The 16,479-nt window shown below is 37.4% G+C and overlaps 1 long non-coding RNA gene across 1 annotated transcript in view; it reads right to left on the bottom strand.

Moving 5' to 3' along the window:
* Window positions 1-508: 508 nt before the first annotated feature.
* LOC141963968 (uncharacterized) overlaps window positions 509-16,479 on the bottom strand; it is a 32,881-nt gene continuing 16,910 nt past the window's right edge. The window contains exon 3 of the long non-coding RNA XR_012634242.1: window positions 509-674. This is a non-coding gene — a long non-coding RNA (uncharacterized LOC141963968). The remainder of the gene's footprint in view (window positions 675-16,479) is intronic.

Here is a 16,479-nt window from a genome sequence, read left to right as displayed (position 1 = left end):
TATTTAAAGTAGATTCTGAGACATATATCCAAAGCTAGGTGTATATGAGTATATACCTGATAAATAGCATACATAATCAAAGTGTGAATACAGCCCTTAAAAGAGAAAGTAAGTGCTCATCCACTAAGACAAAGAGAAGCTGTATAATCAGGCCTATACTGTCCAGCTTCTAAGCTGTCACAGCTCTTCTTGCAGCCAACTAAATGAACAGAGTATCTATCCCTATATGGGGAGGAGCTGGGGGGGGGGGGGGCCTGCAGAGTACATAGATAAAAAGTCACCTCTGCTGGGGTTGCAAAGTAAATCACCTGCTTTGCGAGAAGCATGTTAAATATTTATCAATCAAAGTAAAATTGTGATGTTGGGTATATTTCTCACCTTGATTATTTCATACTTGAATTGAACCCACATTGCACAGTGTCATGCTAGCACAATGGAATTAAATTCCCCATGTCACCCTGTAGGCAAAATTGACACTAGTAGTCAGAAAAAACCCTTTTAATAGATATTTTCTTTATTTTATCAAATAAGGTTTTAGACACATGAACTAATATGCCTTATTTTCTCCAGTATAGCTTTGTCTCATGTCCTTGCCTGTGCTCTGCTGCCTTTTCTTCCGTTAGTTTTCAACCTGTGTTTTGTTCAGAAGTCTTGTCTGCAAACTGCAGGGTCATCTGCGAAAGAAAAAAAAAAGAAAGGACTGGATCAAGGACAGAGTAACAAATCCACATGGTAAATGATCTACCCTAATGCCTGGCAGGAGCACTGCAGATCATAGATGTGAGGACTTAGCTGGAAGAGCTAATGCTGTCTGGAGTTATCTTCTCTAGCTGAAGCCATGAAAAAGGCTGTTCCAGAGTGGATACATGACCAGTGTATATATACACACAGCCAAGACACATGTGAATTGATTGCTTGGCAATGCTGTGCTTCACAGAACTCAAGATGTTACTTCTTGAAAGCTGCTGACTCTGTTAGAACCTCCTAGTTTTTCCCGTGACACAAATTAAAGCAGGAGAAAGCATATACGGGTGACTTTCAGGAGTTCTGTTGTTTCTTTAAGACATTATGACAAAGAATCACAAGAAACAGGAGTCAAGATCACAGATATTAAGTGTTTGATTTAGCTGGCAAGGTTTTCTCTCTGACCCCTCAAATCCATGTACATCTTTATACTAACTTTTGAACTTATTATTTACTGACATGTGTAGATTCACTCACACACACGCAAATGCAGTAAATACATGCTGACTGCAGATGTGCAAATGTCCAGGGCCTTTCAGCCTTCATTTTGTGAAAATCAGTGCCAAAAGGTCAGAACTACAAAGATGTTGAAACAAAACAGCCACTGTAGGCATAACATTCATTCGATCTCAAAAGGGAAAAGGACAGAGACCTGAAATCTTTCTGTGCCTCAGTGAAAAAAACAAGTGACACAGGGAAACCCCAAAAGCAGATTCTTTAGAATTGGTATGAGCCAGCAAGATCTTGTGGGAGCCACAGGTAGCAAGTGGAGGAAGCAAGATCATACATTCAGTCTGCATCTCAAAAAGCCTGTGTACTCCTAGATCTCTTTCAAAAGATCTATTTTTATCGCTTTGATATTTCACTTGCAATGAAGGGAAAAAACTTCAAAATGATTATAAATCTAGTTGGATTTGGGAAAGAACATTAAAGTCTGAGATCATAATCGAGCTATTTTAACTCAACAGAACTCCCTTGAAACCTTATTTCTGCAAGATACTTAAGCATGTGCTTAATGGTAATCACCGGTTGAAATCGGTGGGACTACTAGAATGCTTACAATTAGAATGAGTGCTTAAGCACCTTGCATAAATCGAGACCTATTAATCTCAGTACATATTGGGAGCCCATCAGGAGATGAGTTTCTTGTGGTACTCAGCTTTTCCTACTTTCCAGCTGTTATAATATATACTTGTAAGTTCACAGATTCAAAAAAACTATTAGTATTATATTTGTAGCTGCAGCAAAAAACGAGCTGGAGATTTAGAGTCTGTTACTTGTCAATATGATTATTGTCTGCCTTAGCAGACAATTGTCTCCCAATTTTTAAAATTATTTCCACCTCTTACAATGAAAGTTAGGCTTATAACTTATTGTCCCACAAAAATAAAATATTTCCTTGTGTTTTGGGTGGTAGATGTATTCATGAATATAGGAGGCTCTTTCTTCAATTAATAGCAAAACCTAGGGATTGTTCACTGCCTCCGTTATGATATCCAGTAGTGTGATAAGCAGATTGTCTATCATTTCTATCACTCCTAAGCACACTTTCTGCCCTGACAAGCAGAACTGCCATGGCTCAATCCTGCCACTACTCTTACTTGACATCTCCGTAGAACCATCAAGGGATACTCTGAAAGGAACTGCCAACATGTTTTTGACAGGCCACTCATGTTATTTTTGGTTTTTTTCTTATCCAGCTCTGACTGTGCCATCTCAATGAAGACTAGACATCAGTCTGAGTAATAAATAAGTAAAATGAAAAACATCAGGAAAAACCAAATGAATCAAAGCCTGACAGAAATAATGTATTTTAAAGAACCTGTGCATAATATCACCATTCATCCAGTCTGCATATTGCAAGCAAAGCAGCAATTGGTACTGGTTACTGGGCATCATACTGACTTTTGTAGTGTCAAAATCATCAGAAGAAAATTCTTCATCTTCAGCCAACAGAAAGGCGCTTCTTCATCTTCTCAGATGATGGCCTGGCTTGTCTTTGTTCCAGGCTGATATACTCTAATTCAGTCTGTTTGGGTCTAATCCAAAGTTCTTAGGAAAACTGCAGATAAATCAGAGTTCAGTGGGCTATTTCTGATGCAGCAAGAGTGAAAGACAGTATAACGTTCCAGATCTTCCCATCTGCCAATGTCTCCCCATTCACTAGGCTCACTTAAAAGTTCTGTCCCTTTACTGAGGTAGGCAGTATCTGAAGAGATTGGTACCTTTTAGAAGTTTGTTATGTTGTCAGGAACTGCGTGATTGAAGGAGCATGGCCACAAACATGCAGAGCTAAAGGAACAGCCCTCTGAGTACTAAGTGTCCAAAGCTAAAAGAAAACAGACAATGTATAACTAAAGACAGACCTATAGCAGAAAGCATTTTTTTTTCTGCACCTCACAGCTACTAATTCCAGGAAGTGTAGAGATGACTGCAGATGAAATGAACTATTTTTTAATGTCCATTCTGGATAACACATAGTGTTGAATTCTGGAGTGAAAGCACACATTCACACTGCATAAACTAGATCAGCACACTTGGAGATCTTATTACACTCCAGCCAGCTTCCTGGTACCTATATTCCTTTGTAGCCCCTGATCCTTGGAGTAGGTAGGGTTGCTTTGGGTTTTGCAAGAGAAGGCAGTTTGAAGGCTGCTTTAATTTATTCAGGCAATAAGTCATCAGTGAAGTGATTCCATAATCAGTGCAAGCCGAGGTACAACATGTGTTGCACTTGTTAGCTAACATGTGTCTTGTATCTCTCCTAAACTGGGAGAAGATATGATCAGCAACAGAAAAAATGTACATAGGCAACTCTAATGCCTTTGTATGCAGCCTTGGCTATGCAAGGGGAATTCTTACCTGGCTACCTAACAGCAGCCAAGGGAACACACCAGGACTGAAAGTCTGTCCCCCGTTTTAAAGTTAGCAAAGCCTATGCAAGGAAAAGAGCTGTGTTTCATACTGTGACATGTTACAGCAGAGTATTCAAATCCACTGTGAATTTAAATGATTAGTATATGCTACATCTCCAGGTATCTCCAGCAAATCCTAGAACACAAAAGTATATCCAACTGTTTCTGCTCTGCCAAAGTTAACTATTATTACAGCACAGAGATATAATATTAATTTTGTTCCAATGAAATTGGCTGGCATATGTGTTTCTGTGAGCCAGGCAACAGGTCATTACTGAAATAGCAAAACAAACCTGTTCACCATTCTTGTTCCAGCACACTGCATTTAGATTTTAAGATCATAACTGTTGGATACCTCTCCTGCAATGATGTACAAGACCCACTCTGCCAGAAGCTATATTCTTTCATAAAATGACTTTGCTGTATCTTCCTTTTCCAGACCCATCTCAATATAACAAAATTTAACAGTCCTGCAGACAATGCCAAATATCCTTCATTCATAATTAAGGTGAAGGCAAGTGGTACAAATCTCTAATTATCTTTTATGTCATATTTATTTTCTAGTGAATTATTAAGTAATGATTTATAGCCCAAATTCCATATGTGTACCTGCTAATTCAGGGGGAAAAATATCAGCCCTTCATATTCATTCAGCTAATGGGCATCGCTAATTGAAAAAATGTTCTTTGCACATATCACTAACTTTCCAATCATTTACTTGCAGAGAAGTTTGAAAACTAAAAAAAAGAAAAAAAAAAAAAAAGAGATTCAGTGGAACTTTGTAAGCTGGGTATGATGCTATGCTGAGTTCTCCCTCCTCTGTGCAGGCAGCAGGCAGAAATCAGTGACAGAAATATCCTGTTGCCTCATAGTAGTTTCTGCCAAAGTGGGAGGTTGTCAAGAACAACAACTGAAGTTTGAAACCAGAGTTTATATCCCATGCATTCTTTTTAATGCTCACTGTGCTTCCTGCAGGCAGGTTGATTTCTGCAGTGGCACATCTTGATGATCTTACACTGAAATGCACTAATCTCTTAGGACCAGAATTTCAATAAACTTCTTAATCAAGCCTATAAAAATGTGTCTGAACCTGAAAATGTCTGGATTCTTTCACTGAATTGGATTTTTCCTGCAAAAGAGGTTTCCCTCACAGAACTAAGACTGCCTCCTGTGCTGGATAAAAGTCCTTGCAAGAATCCTCGTTCCATCCTGAGCTACTGCTTTTGTGTAAGGACTGGTCCTTTGATAGCAGCAAAGAAAATCCCCAAGCACCACGAAGGCAGAAAAAGCAGAATCAGAGACTACCTACTGCAAGAGCTGAAGTACCAAACCCTATAACCTTTCTTCCCTACTTTTCTTTTCTTTTTTTTTTTTTCATTTCTATTGTTTTCTTTCTAGGTCCAAGTAACTTCTCTTCCCAGTGCAGGTTTTGCTGTGTGGACTGTGAAGTCAGAAAGCTTGGCTCTCTCTGAAATGCATTTTTGTATGTACTTCTGTATGCCCTTAAAATCAATTGTTTGGGTTGAAATTACCACATATTTTGATATGCTGACAAAGTAGAGAGGAGTCTGAAAATCTGAAAACATTCTGTCTTTCTTTTTTCTAATTCTCACAATCTATTTGGAGCTGATGTATAATTTTCGACCTGTTGTAGCTGGCAATACTGCTAAGCAGTCCTAAGCAGCCTACCTACTCTCTTCTCCACTCCCTAGAGCATCTGTGTAGACATGAGGAAGAATGGCTGCTTTGCACACATGCGCCCTTCTGTACCTATCCTTGAATATTAACTAGCATCTGACAACACGTGCTCTTTATAAAGCAGCTGTAAGGAGTGCTACAAAGATTGCTGCTCTCTGGTTCCCCTGAGGTATTTTGGCCTCTTCTCAGGAAACCTCCTGCAGTGGTATAACGCCAATCCATCCACCACTAGAATAGAGAAGCAAAACAGGAATTTGTCCCACAGTGTACATATGTATACCGTGACTTTGACTTCAAAGCTGTTAACCAGATGCTTTCCTCCATTACATGTATTTTCACAATGCATTTGGCTGCCATATCCACATGCCTAACCTTGGCATCACAGCCACCACAGATCTGTGATTGTGACCTAAATGAAGCCTACAAACACATTCTAGACTTGGAGGAAAAAGTAGAGCATCAAGTATTCATTTACCAACGCCTTCATTGATATTAAAAACCAAGACTATTTAGTACATAATATTCTTCTGAGCCTAAACTTTATAATAATCTAAACTCCACTGTTAACACTTTACAAGTGACTCAGAATAATTTTCAGAAAGGAAGATTAAAGAACAAAAGTTTTTAATGGAATTTAAAGAAGAGAATTAATCAGTTCATAAAGTACCATATATTAACCTCATTGTCTGCTTCAGGAGTCTAACCTCTAAAGTTGATACAAAGGTAACCCAAATCCCCCCTGCGAGGACTATTCATATCCATTAATTGTTGCAATACAAGATACTGTAGGTTTGAGCTGGTTGCCAGTTCTTCAGTATCATGAAATGTACTCTCAGCAGAGTGGAGGACACCACTGGGACTCATTTAACTCTGACTTTCACATTAATTTTGCTGTGCTGTGAAGAGCAAAGACAAAATCAATGTCCATCAGTGATTATTCAAGGTAAAATATCTAGTGATATTGAATACCAATGGTAGTAGTGAGCATTAAACTTACTTAAGGATTGTGGAGTTGACAAAGCCATTTATTCCAGTTTCACTTCATTTTCAATGAGGCATATGACTTTAGAAAAAGATAACAATTACAATGAAAATACTGGATTGCAGTTTCTGGCAAGCTAGATTTTCAATCAACAAAATGTATTGTACATATAAACTTTTTGTGGTGCACCGTTCAGAGAAGGTTTGAATCACACAAGGACATGCTAAATCTCTGCAAAGAAAATTTCATGACCAAGGGAGCTAGCCTTTGTAAGAGCTGTACTAATTTCAGCATTGAATCACTTCTTTGTGGCTTTAGTGCTCAGAGTATAGGAAAAAAAATGCAATTTATGTTACAGCTCCCCCACACCAGTCCTGTTCACTCTCTTCTCTTATTTTCCTCAATAAACCAGCTGTGAAATCCTCACTGAGTTAATGGGAGTTTATCAGCTTTAATCATATAACTTGTAACTTTGTAAATATAGTAACAAGAAACTGAACGAGCGTAAGTATTTCTATTGACAGTTGTTATGAACAATTCTCAAATTTTCCCCTGAAATTCTCATAAAACCATTTTTATTTCTTCCCTCAAATTTCCCTACTATTATTCCAACGTTATTGGTTATGTCCCACATTCATCAGAGCTCTGAAAGCACAGTATTTATCTTGGCAAAACGATAACTGATAGACTGGATGACTATTTAGTCTTGTTTATCCATAGAAAATAATTTATCTTACATGGAAGGTGAGAAGCTTTCAGACATAAATTCATATCATAAAATCAAACTTGTTACAAATAGTTTTGACAAAAATGTTTAACCAGCCCTCATTAGTAAAGACCATGTTTTGGAATAACATCAAGACAGGAGAATTAAATCAGTCAGTTTTGATTGTCTCTAGGCAAACACTAGCAGAGATGCTGAGAACCATCTTGCAAAACTGCTTTTTACTGGATTCTTCTAGCAGTATCCAGAAGGTGACTGATACTCAAGTGGTGAAACATTGTCAGTTAAGCCAAATATTGTCATTTCAGATTTGGAATAGCTTTGCAAAGATGGTATTTTGAGATGCTCTTGGTTTACAGCAAAGTAAGGGATAAAGTGAACATACTCAGTACCTGTTAAAATGGAGTTTCTTTAAAAGACAGTGTACATAGTGTGGTCAACTGAATTTTTTTTTTCACTGTAAAGAAATCCAGTGTATTAAAAGGGCACAAAGAAACCCTGAGGAAGGAAATAACTCCTTCCCAAAACAAAGACTAAGCTCACAACAATAGTGAATGCAAACAGAGCAAACAGCCAAATGAGAAATGTCAGTAAAAGGGTCTAATAAATGATTATGTCTTTGATTTTCTTGTTTCTCGAGCTGTAAGCACTATTCACTGGCTTTCACCTATAGCAAAATCTTGTTCATAAGACACAGAGGAAAATGAAATAGGATTTAAACAAACAAAATCTTCTTAAAAACAGAAGCCACAGGGGGGATGGAATTTTTCTCCTATCTTCAGTTTACACTTTGTCCTTTATTCTGGCATCAAAATTGTTAACTAATGAAATTCTTTCTTCTAAGTAAAATTCCCACTGAATATTTATTTCTATTGTACTGATGCTTTTTTTTTTTTTTTTTGCATCTAGCCATAAAAAGACTAGCAGTATTTGAACACATTAATCTCTTCAGTTAAGCAGACAATAAAACCCCTACAGAACCTCTTTCGTACCACAACTGTTTCATTGTTTGAGGTAACATCATTTTTCAATGCACTGCGTGTGCAGTACAAAGTATGGCCCTAATCCTATACTGTGATCTGCCCTAGCAGAAAATGTATCTGCCTGGTTGTCCCAATCACAGCCAAGACCAGAATGTCTTCAAAGTCTTACAAGGTTTAGTGTACAGATCTACTCGAAAAATTTTAATAGAAGCTGAGTCAGAACCTCCAAGTACAGCTAGAAAATGACAAAGCCAATGAAAGTAAAAAGGAGAAGAGGCAGAGTCTGACACTGGGATAATAATTAGCTATATTCAGGGAATGATACATCTACATTGAAATTACTGGCCACAGTTATTTGATGTTAATACTTTTTAATTGCTCATTTATAGGTAAAGCACATTGATATTACTGTCTCTAGTTCAGACACTCAACCACAAAGTGCCTTTCCCGAAGTGACAGTTAGTCTCAGAATCAGAACTAAGACCAGCTCTCCTGCCTCCAAATGCCATGCCCAATTAACTAAACCATAGTTCCCCACAGGAACAGAATCTGTGCTCATACAGGAAAATCTGTGTGCACGCTACTCAAGGAAATTAAAGTGCAGCTATAAATCTCAGCTACTAGCTGCTGTCTGGCCAGCTGCCCAAATTAAGGCCAGAGGTGTCCTCACTATGAAGGAAAATATTTGCTGCTTGTAAATTGATTTTTGTTTCTTCTTCCAAAGGAAAAAAAAATAAATCAGCTATGCATATCCAGCCTGCTCAATTTAAAATGTCACACAATACAGCCTAGCAATCATTCAGGTGACACTCTAAGTTTATCTCATGCAATGCATTGCAAGTTCAAGGGACACATCAAGGACAGTTCAGTGACATGTTAATTATATCTCCAGCAAAAACATCCACTTTAAAAAAAAATGTATGTAGGTATATGTATCCCTTCAGAAGGACAAGAGACTAAGGTGACTGTTCTTTTGTTCTTAGTTGAGAAGAACCTTTACACACCTCTCAGTAACCAAAAAAAGGCAACAACCTTGACAATATAAACTTAGATTATATCCATTTGCTGAAAAAAGCCTGTAGAGTGTCAATAGAAAAATATATACAATAATTATATTGATGGTCCTATCCTGTTTGGCTAGGAACTATTGAAATGGAGATTAGTGGCTGAAGGTGATAATGTTCAGGTTCAGGATGTGGCTTTTCAAAAAGTAGTTTTGAAAATGAATGCAATGTAAAGCTGGTCCATTGGTTCAGATAATTTTGAATTATGTATCTTCTGCGGAGGGAGCAATTGGACTCAACTTCTGTTATTATTAGTCAGAGTATTTATGCCTCTGCTGCTGACGAAAAGTTCATAAACTTAGGTTTACCCAAGATGGATGAGCTATAATATGCTTATCAGAAGTTACCTAGTGTTTTATCTTTCATTACACATTTTCAGTGTTTCATTTTTCCATTGCCATACCAGGTTGTTAATGAAGATGGCCAAATGGATCATGTCAAATTGTATCTCCATATATATAAAAATGCAATATGTCACCATATAAGAAAAACAATTTTCATGCCAGTTTATCATCACTGTTACTATCATCTGCATGGGTTTCTTCAAGTGTCCTTATCAAAAAGGTTTAAAATGGTTCTTCTGGCATCATCTGGAGCACTATATTCTCTCAGAAGCATATTTCTGTCCCTTCCAAAATGATGACAGATTTTAAACTACTGGCAACAATAAAACAAATTTCTTTCCAGCACAAGATCTCCACTGAAAAAACCTTCCCAAGCATAGAGTTTCTCTAATGTTTGACAGTCATTCCTGCATCATAATGTAGAGTGAAATGTACTGTATCATAATATATACATACCTGAGATGATAGTTTTAAACTCAAATGTCTGGGGGTCAATCACAGTTTAGTAATGGCGGCAGAGAATTTGGTGTGCACTGTGAAACCTGCATGAGTATTTTGGTACATACTTGAACAGTTTTCCTGTCCTGAGCTCTGTGTTGCTCCTCAGGCCAGCTAAAGGGATCCTAGCTCCAAGATAAACAAGCTATATACCTACAGCAACATCTGCAGTACAGATACACTAAAGCCATGACAGATACACTAAACTCATGGTGAACAGAGAATGTGGCCTTGAGCCCCATTACTAAATCTTGTATCACATTAGGGAGTTATTCAAGAGAGAGCAGCTGATGCAATTAGTTGGTATTATTAATTTAACAAACTGTCCCTCAACTGTTAATCTTTGGCAGGACTGTGATTTGCCAACCAATAAACCATTTATTTTTAGGCTGTCCCACCAATACTACTGTAGTCTTTGTAATGCACATCTTTAAAAATCCATTTGTTTCATTATGGTGTCCCCCTAGCGAAAAGAGCAATAATGCTAAAAGGGTTTTTGTATTGGTACTTATCTTAAACTACTATATATTTTGCTGAATGAATGGGAAGTGATTTGGCTGTGACTTTGGAAATTAGTTTTAATAAATTGCCAGTCCCTCATTTCAGTGAAATGTTTGCCAGAGATGAATATTTGCTATCATCAGTGCTTGCACCACATCTCAAGGGCAGAATTAAAACATACTTCTAACTTAAGCTGACATAAATTGCAGGAAGAATCCTTTCAAAAATAAAGGGCTGAAGGCCATGTCATAAAATGCCTCCCCTACTTCCTCTTCTCTGTTTTTTATCTTCCTGGCAAGGTGAGCTTTCTGTCAAAAAAAGTCTTTTGAGCGCAGCCAGGAATGCAAAAGTGAGAAGTAAAAGGGAGAGTCATCATGACACTGATACTGCTACCAGCTGATGCAGTTAAAGTGGGTAGATGCCCAGCCACACACTATGTTTAAGAATAATGCAGCCCCCAGAATACTTTATCCTTTTCTTAGTACAAGAATTGAATACCTGATGTTCTGAAACATGAGCCCAGAGAAAATTACCAAATTATGCCATATGCCTGGCTATTTCTCTGGTACTTTAAATACCAGGTTAAGTCAGGTGTCAGTGAATCACAATGTTAACAGTATATATATACATGTCTCCTTCTTTGTCAGAAAAAAATGGATGCTCATTATTTCTGAGGGTCCACAAAGTACAGCTTCTAGACAGCTAACATATATTTTATTTTATTCACTAATTATTTGCATATAGATGTTCCAACACAGATAATTTGCTTTTAACCATTAGAAGGTAGCAGAGCTGGCCCCTGAAGGGTATTGGTTTGAGACCCTTAAATACCCCCAAGATACATTATCGGATACTATACTTTCTCTTCACTTCCTGTTTATTATTCCACTAATTTTAACCCTGGCAGACAGTGTTCCAGAACAGCTGATCCCAGTTTAACATTCCGCTCAACCAGTTTTATTTCTGCTATTCATACAACTGGACCAGACAGTTACAAGCTGCATATATGAGATTTTTCCATATGCTACAACACCTAGAAAACTCTTTTGTTTAGTGAAGATCTTGCATATGCCCTTTACCTCTGACTTTAGTATTGGATTTTTTGAAAATTACCATTTTGTTAGTATTGTAATGAATGGAAAAATTTCAGGATTTAAACAGAAAGGAGTATGGATTCTTTATTGGAACCCTAGAAAACAGCTGTGCAGACACACTTGGTTTTTAACTTTGTAATTTTAATGGTGGCTGTATTAATATGCATAAGCAGAGATCCAACCAGTTATTTACAGAAAGTAATTTTATTTTAAAATTAAATGTTGAGGACAAGTTTTCTGTTAATCTGTTATGCTATGACCTTAGCATCAGGGAGCAGCTCTGGAAAGGAAGAAGTGGAAGCATGTCTTTCAAGGCAGGACTGCTACCCAGAGAGAACCCTTTCATTACAGCCACTGCCTTGCCGTTTGCCATTCAGCTTCAGAAAGCAGGGCTCGAAGGCCACAAGTACTATTTGAGTACCACAGATGTGATTCTTTTCTGGAGGGTCTTTGTTTCCACAGCTACAAGTGGATGTTGGCTCTGGTAGTACCTAGAAGAATTATCTTGAACCTCTGAAAAGTAATACTGCTACAGGTTCAATCAGTCCTGGCATACAACACTAAGACCATATCGCCAGCTTTATTTACAGTGAGTTATATCTGCACAGGAAGGCTCTGACATCAGCACCTCACAGCTCCTGTTCTTCTATCCCTGAAGAGAAATTTGCTCTTCTACCTCAGTAGCAAAGTACATAGGTGAGCTGAACAATGCCTGTTCTTCACAGGAATATTACAAAAATATTCAAATACTCAAACATTTATATAGTATTTGAGTAATACTTTCACTCCTTTATATCAAGAATGAAATCCTGGCCTACAGGAAGATGCCAGCAGGTCTATAGTTGTGTGTGTAGCAATAACATTCCAGCACTAAGACTAGCGATATAATCAATGGCTTTGCCAAGGAAACGTCAGTGGTGATGTCCAAGAAGCACCAATACTTTCTATGGGAATGGCTTCTACCTTCAGGCACAGGCAGTTGCCATGACGGACTTCAGGCCAGGGCTCAGCCTCATTGCCAGATGAACATCTGAGAAGCTCTTGGGTTTTTCAGACTTGTATTTTGCACTCACTCTGCAATCTAATTTCATGCTGTGTTATGCCATTCTACAAACTTCTAATTCATATAATGAATTACAGTGTTTGTAAGCACTTCTTTTCCTGCAGACAAGTATCAGTGTTTGGTTTTATTTTTATAATTGCCACAAACACCAGGTTGAATGAGCATCTGCAGGGGTATTTTCAATCCAGGGACTCTCCTCTTTCCATTTTGAAGAGGTTTTCTGTATGTCATCCATTGTGGAGAGGCAGCACAAACTCTGGGTACTTTTTAAGCATACTTAATATCTCACATGGTGTACTAACCTTGAACTAGGTTTTTACACAAATACAAACCCAGCAAAGATGTAATTCACACAGTTATAATGGGCCAGAAGTGGTATAAGAACAAGTAATTTCTCTTATTTTACATAAAAATAAGATACACACAAATATATTATGCATTTCTTAAATCACCTTTAAAATGTATGGTTCTTGTTTGTGCTTAGCATTATCTACCAACAATTTCCTTTCATCATTGGCAGAGTATTTATTCGATACAAAAAGAAATAACAAAATGGCTTCTGAGACTGTATTGTTTGTGAAGCTCCAGAACACAAAGTAACAACAAGGAACTGTTTTAATTTGCAAAGAATTCCTTGAGTGATTACTTTGTTTTCCTGCAATTTAGATCTGCCAGCTTGGAAATGGCTATTTAAAGGTTTGTGAGGGTTGTCAGCATCATTTTAGAATGGCATAGTTTTATATTAGTGGTAGGTGCTTTCACAGTCAGCTTGTATCTTGACTGTTTAAATCTCCTAGTTTTACTAGGCAACACAGATACCTTGGGATATATTTTCCACTTGGCTGAGGCTTGAAATTCTTTTCTGGTGGTGTAAGTTGCCCGGTAAAATGTGTGTCTATTAAATAAATTGCACCCACAGTTCAATGAATGGTGCAAAAATGTATATCCCTCAAGGTTTTAATAATTAAAACCCCCCTTAAATACCAAGCTAGCTTATTGCTTTTGAAATTCATTCAGGTTCCCTCATGGATCACATTTTGACAAAATGGACTTTTTCATGCATATTTTTAAATTTTATTTTGCCAAAGTCACATTTTCTGCTGAAAACATATAAAGGGAAAATGTTCAAACTAGCTCTAGCTAGAATGTTGCGATCTAAATGATAAGGCCAGCAGTCTGTCAGTATCACCTTCAAGGACTAAATTTATTTGTGATGTTAAGGCAGGCTGAATTTAACACTCAAAAAATGTAAGTCAGCATGACTAACATCTATGGAGAAAGGACGTTTCTCATAAAGGCAAAAGGCCATGCCTGTGTTAGGTGGATCCCATAGAGTACTGATGAGCTGGACGTCTTTACAAAATAGTCTTTATGAATATTCCTGCTTCATTTGTTTTTAATGTATGATGAGACACCTCAGAAATATTCCCATGCAATTTCACCTTATAAATGGAGTGACAACTTTTATATACCATAGATCATCTGAGGATATCTGAATATGTCCAAAATGCAGATTTTGCAAGAAGCACTTGCAGGGTTCCTTAAAACTGTAAATTCTTGGACAGTGTCGTCATAGACTATGATACTGCCTATCATTAATACTTCTCCTGCCTTCTTCAAACACTTAAACACTCACTTTTTTTTTACATACTACTTCTACATATTTCCCAACAGGAAGTAGCTCATATGAATTTGTTAAGTTTTCATTTAAAAAAGAAAAAAAAAACAAAACTTTTTCTGCATTGCTGGGGAACATTTTCATAAACTTCAGCAGAATGAACAGATTCCAAAACACTTATGGTATTTGGTAGGCAGCTGAGCTTCCTTGGGTATTCTGAGAAACTGACTGTTTCCCCAATGGACATCACAAATTATTTTTGATCTTCCGAATTTTTTGGTTTAATTACTGTGTCAGCCATCCCCCAACCAATTTATAAAGAAGGGTGGCTGTTATTCATCTGTTTGTTTTTTAATGAAGTCACAGCTCTCTCTTTTGTATAAACAATGCTATGGAACCATTTAACTGGTTAGAGAGAATGTATAAATTATATCATAGTTATCTATAATATAAGAAATGGACTATCTTTATAAAGAAAAAAATTGTAGCCGCGGTGTTCTATCAAAGAAGAGGATTAACATCAATAGGAATTATAATTTACATATGCCATAGTCTTTTGGGTCAGAAGACTTTGGTCTTTCCGCATATAACAGCATCTGAGCTGACTATTGCCCATTTTTCTTGGGAGTACATTTTTTGTCATTAATGCTTCCATTGGATGTCATAAAATACTGCCATGATGCATTTATATCCTTATAGGTTTGCTACTGCCAAAAATAACAAACTTGTAAGATACTAAAACATTGACTTTATCTTCAGCTCTGAATTAAGCTTCAGTCTAGAGGATTTGTCAAGCCTGGCCTCGCTTTGGCCGTATTGAATTATAGGTGGTAATACTATGTGATGTGACTACGTATCTCTGTGGGTGCTACTCTGAGATTTTACAGTACAGATGGCACAGAAACACACATGGAAAACTTGATGTGTTTTAAACCCAAACCTTCAGAGATGAACCCCTGGCTCAGGATGCAATTGAGAATAGATTTATGACACATTGTATTAGATATAAACAGCAGAAAGTTTAACAAAACTGAATAGTGATTGGTTTATGAGGTTGCACAAAACTATGTCAGCTCAGAATCAACATCATGAAAGTCGTTAAGACACAGAGGCACTTTTTTTTCAAGATTCCCATTTACCGAAAGGAAGATGTAGAAGATCCTGCACTAGTTCTTTACAAGGTACAGCAGACATCTGTTTAGGTTTAACTTCTGTTTGACAGAGTGGACCTTGTGGCCAGAATTGTTTCTAAACATTTTGTCTGTTTGACCTTTTTCTGAGCATTTTTATGCACTCCCTAATGTTCTACAACACAGAAGCAAAGGGAGAGTGGAAGTGGGGTCTCATTTCCTGGTTGTGCTACAACAATGAATTTGTTGTTTATGCTAGATAAATTCCTATCATAAAATGTGAATTTAACGATACAAAGGTTTCTAGGGAGAATTATTCCTACAAGATTGCTACAGTGTTTTACTGTAGCTGCTCTACAGATAATTCCTTGTCCAAAGGGAAGGTCAAAATATTTTACTCCACTGTGTTGGTATAAGTGAAATGTTCTAAATAAAAAGAGACAGAAAACCAAAAAACTAATAAAATCCAATCAATGAACAGTAGTAGTCTAAATGGCTTGACACTAGTCACTATTGATGTTTGAGATACATAAAGGCAAGAATATCAATTGTCACGTTGCCCAGCAATGACCAGCACTAGTCTGGTCATAATAACAAAATATCAGAGGTGGCAAAATAAATCCAGGCCAGCTGGGGTTTGAAACAAAAGAAACTAGGCATTTGTTTTGCTTGCTTGGCAGTAGATTACTGAAATGCCTTACACTGTCATTGTCAGACACAGGACTTATACCTGTAGTGGATGCAGCAGTAGAACAAGGAACAGAGAGTATGGCAGGGACTTGCATACCCTTGTAGAGAGATCAGTTTTGGACTTGCTGCAACACCAGCCTCAAAGAAAGGGTGATCACCTACAGTTCCTGGGAGCACACTGGGGGAGTACAAAGAAAAGGGACAGACCATGTCCAATTAATGTAATAAACCTCCCCTGAATTCTGTTCGATTTTAAGTCTGGGTGTGTATTATTTTCCCTTATCAGTCTTTCCTTCAAGCCATTAGAAGGAGTCTGTGTCTTTCTCTCCCCACAAACGGAGATTCTACACAAATGTGGTCCCACAGCAGGAAACTATACAGTACAGTTTGAAAGAACCTTTTATCAAACTTAAAAGGATTAATGTATTTCT

This window comes from Athene noctua, chromosome 9 (genome assembly GCF_965140245.1).
Source record: "Athene noctua chromosome 9, bAthNoc1.hap1.1, whole genome shotgun sequence".
Lineage (NCBI taxonomy): Eukaryota > Metazoa > Chordata > Aves > Strigiformes > Strigidae > Athene > Athene noctua.
The sequence above is the reverse complement of the archived record's forward strand: the minus strand, read 5'-3'. Positions and strand labels throughout refer to the sequence as shown.